We start from the raw sequence: 6,000 nt of genomic DNA, 5'->3' as shown, positions 1-6,000 counted from the left end.
TCGTGTGCAGCCCCTGCACCAATAGCTTCTACTGGCCCCGTTCGGAGTCAGCTGCAGCACAGAGACTTGCCTAAGGCCACCGGAAGAATCAGTGGCGGAGCAAGGGTTAGCGGTTTCGCCTCCCAGTTCCCCTCGTGCCAGCCGTTAAGCCCTGGAACGCTGGCATTGGCATTTATTGGGCCAACTTCAGCTCTATGGAAGTCAATGCTCCTGGGCAGGCTTACGCCCGGTCTGAATCCGGCTCCCCTGTCTTTGGAGCTGTGCTGGTCAAACACAGAGCAGCCCTTCCATTGGCGTGAGGCCTCCTGGCCTCGCTAAAGTCACCGACGTGCGTGACTGGTGTGGGGGGGCCAGTCGTCCGGATCTGTTTGGACACGGACGGGAGAGGTGGTGGGGAACGCTCAAACCACGCTGCACTGTTGGGAGACTCCCCACGGGAAAGGCTGAAGGGCAGTGGAACGGTGTAACCGGTGTGTCTGTGAATTACGGCAGCCTCCGGGGCTGGTCTTTCTCACACCAGGAGCCTCACTGACCTGTGAGCTACCCAAAACCTTGCAGGAGAAACAGACGTAGCAAGGGTGTTATGCGCCCGGGGGCAAAAGCAAAATTTGTGTCCTCTCCTCCCCACCGCCAGTATGTGGCAGGGCCTCGAACCTAGCGCTCAGCTAAACCAGACCTTGGGAGGAGGAGCTTGTACAGCGTCTTTCCCCGCCCCCTCCAGTTTGGGGCTGGCCCCCCCACTAACCTACCAGCGGAGATGGAGGAGGGGCGGGCATGAGGCTCCAGCTGGCGGCATTGGGCGGAGGAGGAGCAGGCGAGCCGAGGGGGACTAAACTGGCACCCTCCTAGCATGGTGCCCAGGGGCAACTGCCCCCCTACCTTCCCCCCTTGCTACACCCCTGGGGAGAAAAGGTTCTTAAAGCCCCCCCCGAGCTGCTGCCTTTGTGCTGCGTTTCACAGCCGGGCCTGAAGTTGGCTTTTGGTGCTGTCTGCATGGCAGGAAGCTGAAGGGAGAACGCTCTTCCTTCCACTTCCCTTACTCCTCGTGAAATGAGAGTTACAGAAGTCGGAGCAAGAAGCTCGTTATTTTGAAATTATTTCAAAATAACAGGCTTGCTGGATTGATGTGCAGCCCACACTGGGTGTGGGTCACTGGCCCATGGAGAGGCACCTAGGCCACTTACAGAGAGCTAAGCCCAGGAGCGCTCTACAACCTAAGCTGGGAGCTGGGTTGTGGCTCCTACATGCAGCTCCAGGGGTCCTAGGTTCAAATCCACCTGGTGGTGGTTACAGGCATACACTCTGTCATTTTGAAATAAGCCTAGAGCCTAACTGAGACTGGAACAAGGCAATAGGGGAAGGCCTAAATTCCATGATTTGTAGCCAAGCTTGAGCTGTCCGATTGGAATGAGGAAAATGGAATTAAACTGGCCAAAAGAGGGTTCAGGGAACTGAGAATATTCCCTGCAACTGGTGAGTATTATGGGACATGATCACATTTTGGGCAAACTAGGTTCTCTGATAATTGAGGTTCAAAGAAACGCAGCTGGGCAGGATGATGGGGACTAATTTAGCTACAGCTATGCAAGAGAGAGAACTTTGTAGATAGTTCTCTGAAAACATCACTCCGTGTGCAGCGGCAGTCAAAAAAGCAAACAATGTGAGGAATCATTTAAAAAGGGATAGAGAATGAGACAGAGAATCACTTATTGCCTCTCTACAAAACCACAAGACACCCACATCTTGAATACTGTGTGCAGATGTGGTTGTTTCATCTCAAAAAAGATCTCTTGGCATTGGAAAAGGTTCGGAAAAGGGTAACACAAATGATTAGGGGTTTGGAACGGGTCCCATCTGAAGAGAGATTAAAAAGATGTGGACTTTTCATTTTAGAAAAGAGGACACTAAGGGGGGATATGCCAGAGATCTATAAAATCATGACTGGTGTGGAAAAAGTGAATAAAGAAAAGTTATTTACTTATTCCTACAATATAAGAACTAGGGGTCACCACATGAAATTAATAGGCAGCAGGTTTAAAACAAACAAAAGGAAGTTTTTCTTCACTTGGTGCACAGTCAACCAGCGGAACTCCTTGCCAGAGGATGTTGTGAAGACTAGGACTTTAACAGGGTTCAAAAAAGAGCTAGATAGATTCATGGAGGTTAGGTCCATCAACAGCTATTAGCCAGCATGAGGTGGAATGGTGCCCCTAACCTCTGTTTGTCTGGAAGTGGGCGACAGGGGAGGGATCATGTGAGTTCCGTTCCGCCCTTCTGGGGCACCTGGCATTGGCCGCTGTCAGCAGACAGGATACTGGGCTGGATGGACCTTTGGTCTGACCCAGTCTGGCTGTTCTTATATATCTTGGCTACTTAGCTTGTCAGCTCTGACGGCCGGGACCCTCTGTCCGTTCTGTCTGTACAGCGCTTAGCGCACGGAGATCCTGATCCAGGCCGAGCTGCTACCGCATTACAAATAATAATAATGATCATTGGCGAGCTTAGTCGCGACCCAGGCCGGGAGCCTGCCAGCTATGTATGTGGGCAGGCCCCTGCCCAGCCGTTACGTGGGGCTTGCGTGTGGGCACCAGGATTCCGACCGCACCGCTCAGGTTCCGGGGTCAGGGCATAGAATTCCTGTCTCAGCTGCTTCTTAGCGTCCCCAAATCAGATTAGCTCGGAAGAGCACAGGGCAGTGCGGGGCGCAGTGGCGGGTTTAATCGATCATCACATGACTCGGACATTAGCGACTCCTTTCAGCTAGCTCAGAGACAGAACTAAAAATAAACCCATCCAGGGACAGCGGGATCAAATTGCATTCCCCCCCCCCCCCCCCCCGCCCCCGGCACTTCCCTTCTATGCAGGGCTGCTCTTGCTCTGGGGAGAACTGTATTCCATGTGGTCACACCTGCTTTGCTCCTTGGGGGCCTAGCTGCCTGCCTTTCCTCTTTGTAAACGCGGTTAACCCAGTGAGGTGGAAACCCTGATTGTCCTGAAACCAGAGGCCTGGCTGCCAGCCTGGAGGAAATCAACCTTTCCGTGCAATCTAGCCTGACCTCTGTTCCTCAGAGTCTGGGAGGTATTTACAGCTGACTTTCTGGAATTCACAACCATAAACCGTAGAGCTGTATGAAGATCCAGCTTCAGTTCTGGACCTCCTGGGTCAGCTCGTGTATGGGGCAGCTCTGCTGTGGGCTTTTTGGGTACAAAACAGCGAGAGTGTTTACACTGCCCTGCGATTTTGGTTGGGAAAATCACCCTGTTTTGGCAACAACAAAAAACTTGAGTCCCTTTGAGAAACTTTTCTCTTTTCCCCTCCCTTTACTGTCGACACAGAGCCAGTGTGGACTCTGCAGTTTGTTTTGTGGAGAGAACTGGCTTCTGTCAGTAGCCCATCATGCCTGCCCTGATGGCTACTCAGTGTTTTGGGATCTCTGCTGCCCTGCAGGCATGCGCCCCATCCCTTTCAACACTCGGGGAAGTGTCTGGCAGTGGAGTGAGCGGCTCCGTTTGGGGAACAAACCAAGAGCAAATCATTGGGATGCTCCTTTTCTGCCCTGCTAGAAGCAGAGCAGCAGGCTGGCTGCTGCTGCAGGGGGAGGGCTGGAGAGGCGGATTCCTCAGCATGCAGAGCTCCTAGGGAATCCCAAGAAGCAGCGGGGGAGGAGGATCCGCTCTGCCTTCCCACAGCACTGCCCTGTGGGATGCTCCCCCACAATGCTTTGCTCTGTTTCTCCACAGGGAGCTAGAATGTGGTCAAGAAATGTTGACAATGGGAGGCAGGAAACCGGTTTGATCACTTTTCACTTTTGGAGGCTTTTGCATGTCAACAAAAGCCAAACCCTCCCAGTTTGGTTACCTGAAGGGGGGCTGGATGCCCCTGCCTGGGGTTAGTCTGAAAAAAGCCCAGCTCCTCTGAACTCCTAGAAGTGGGTAATAACTGAGCTCCAGCCAAACCAAGCTCGGGAACCCTGCAGGACCTAAGCACCCGATGATCCAGGGGTGAGCAGTAATTTTTGATGGGGGGGGGGCTCCAAGGGTTTGGTAAGCGGTGGAGGGCCGCACCGCACGCTTCCTTGGTATTGAGCAGGTGCGAGTCTGGGATGGAGGCCGGGTGCAGACGGGCGCTTGGGGTGAAATCCTCACCGCTAAGAGGCTTGTAACATTGGGAGGCCGCGGTCGTCTCTCTGGAGACAAAAATCATTATCGGGGCTTCATTGTTAAACCCTTTGCCAGTTAGCAGCCTCCACCAGAGGGGACGCCGCGCCTCTGGGCTGCACCAGCCCCGCTGGGGTCAGAGAGTGAAGTTTGCTACAATATGAACCCCCTGACGGCTGCTCTAATTTATAATGGCTGGCTGTGGATACCAGAGGGGTTATTTACCAACCAGAGACAGCTGGAGCACGGTGTTTCCTGGCCAAGTTCCCCCTCCCGGGTTCCTTTGTGGCACACCCCCCCCCCCCCCCCCGAGAGCACAAAGAAGACAGGGCAAGGGACAAAATCTGGCCCAGTATTTCCCGTGCTCCTAGTGGGCAAAATAATTATAACGTTCACTTCTCTGCACCCATTTGTAAGGCCAGGCAGCGTGAGGATGGGGAGGGCGGGTTTGCTGGTATTTAACAAAAAAATCTTTTGGAGTTGAGCCACAAACAAAAGAGTTTGAAATGTTGGGTGAATTGAAAAGTTGGGGGGGGGTTGGGCCAAATGAAACATTTCATTACATCACAAAAACATTTCGTCTGGATTTCTACATGTTAAAGGTTTTTAAAATAAAAGGGAAGCAAATGTGTCAATGAAACATCCTATTGAACTGAGAAATTGACACCCTGTAGAGGTTTCTGCATGTTTGTGGTGGGGTTCCCTGGTGAAATTGACAGGACAGAGCGGCGGTCTCTACAGCTATGCGCACGCTTTGCACTGGTGTAAATGCCTGCCCACGGGGCAGAGTGATGGTGAATCAGGGCCTAGATCAGACCACCTGGACCCTCATTAGGTGCTGCAACACCCCAGGGCTCCTGGCCTAGCACCTCGGGGCCCAGCTGCTGGGACTCTGCTGGGGACCCAGCTGCTGCCCTGCTCTCTGCTGCTGGCTCCGTACTCAGGATCCCAGCTGCTGCCCCGTGCGCCTGGGGTCCTAGCTGCTGGCCCCCCACACCAGGGCTTTGCTCCCAGCCTCAGCTGGGTGGGGGGAAGCCAGAGGAAAGGGGAGGATGTCAGCACCCCTCACTCCTAAAACTGTTCCCCCCCGCCGCCTTACTGGCTGTGCTTGGTATTTCAGGCTGTTATTACCCCATCGGGCTGCAGAGGGGGGGAAGGCCACACCCGGGCTTGGGGAACCTTGTTCCCCATCAGATGCTGAGAGGAGGGGGCTGCACCTGCACAGTGGCTCTGGCCTTTGCAGAACAAACTCCGACCTGACTTGACCTCGACATGCAGCTGGGAACTTTCCGGGGGGAGGGGCAGCTCAGAGCTTTCTAGGTGCTTCCTCTGGGTTTCCTTTCTTGGCACCTCCATAGCCACAAGGATCCTGACTTGTCCGCTCTCAAGAGCAGCTGCCTGTCTAGCCAGGGAGTACCCAGGCACTGATCCCTTTGGGATGCAAGCCCTGGGACAGATGAGGCTGCTAATCATCAGAGGGTATAGCTCAGTGGTAGAGCATTTAACTACAGCTCAAGCGGTTCCCCAGTTCAAATCCAGGTGCCCCCTTCAAAAGTTTTAGGGCAGGGGACTGGACTCAATGGCCTCTCGAGGTCCCTTCCAGTCCTAGTATTCTCTGCCGTCTGTGCTGCTCGTAGGGACGGTAACATTAGATGAATCAACTAACGGAACAGTGGATGGGATTTCCATCGACTAGTCGCTGAGGGCGCTTCCGCTTTGAAATGTAGCAAGCGCCCGCCTGGCTGTTGTGCCACTGACGTGTACGAGGGCCCAGCAGAGGTTCATGTGGATTTCAAAGACTGAAGCACCGCAGGGAGCCCAGAGTCAGCCGGGGACTCCCCG

Source organism: Pelodiscus sinensis, chromosome 29 (genome assembly GCF_052426305.1).
Source record: "Pelodiscus sinensis isolate ZL-2025 chromosome 29, ASM5242630v1, whole genome shotgun sequence".
NCBI classification, from domain to species: Eukaryota; Metazoa; Chordata; order Testudines; family Trionychidae; genus Pelodiscus; species Pelodiscus sinensis.
This window is presented reverse-complemented; position numbering follows the sequence as displayed.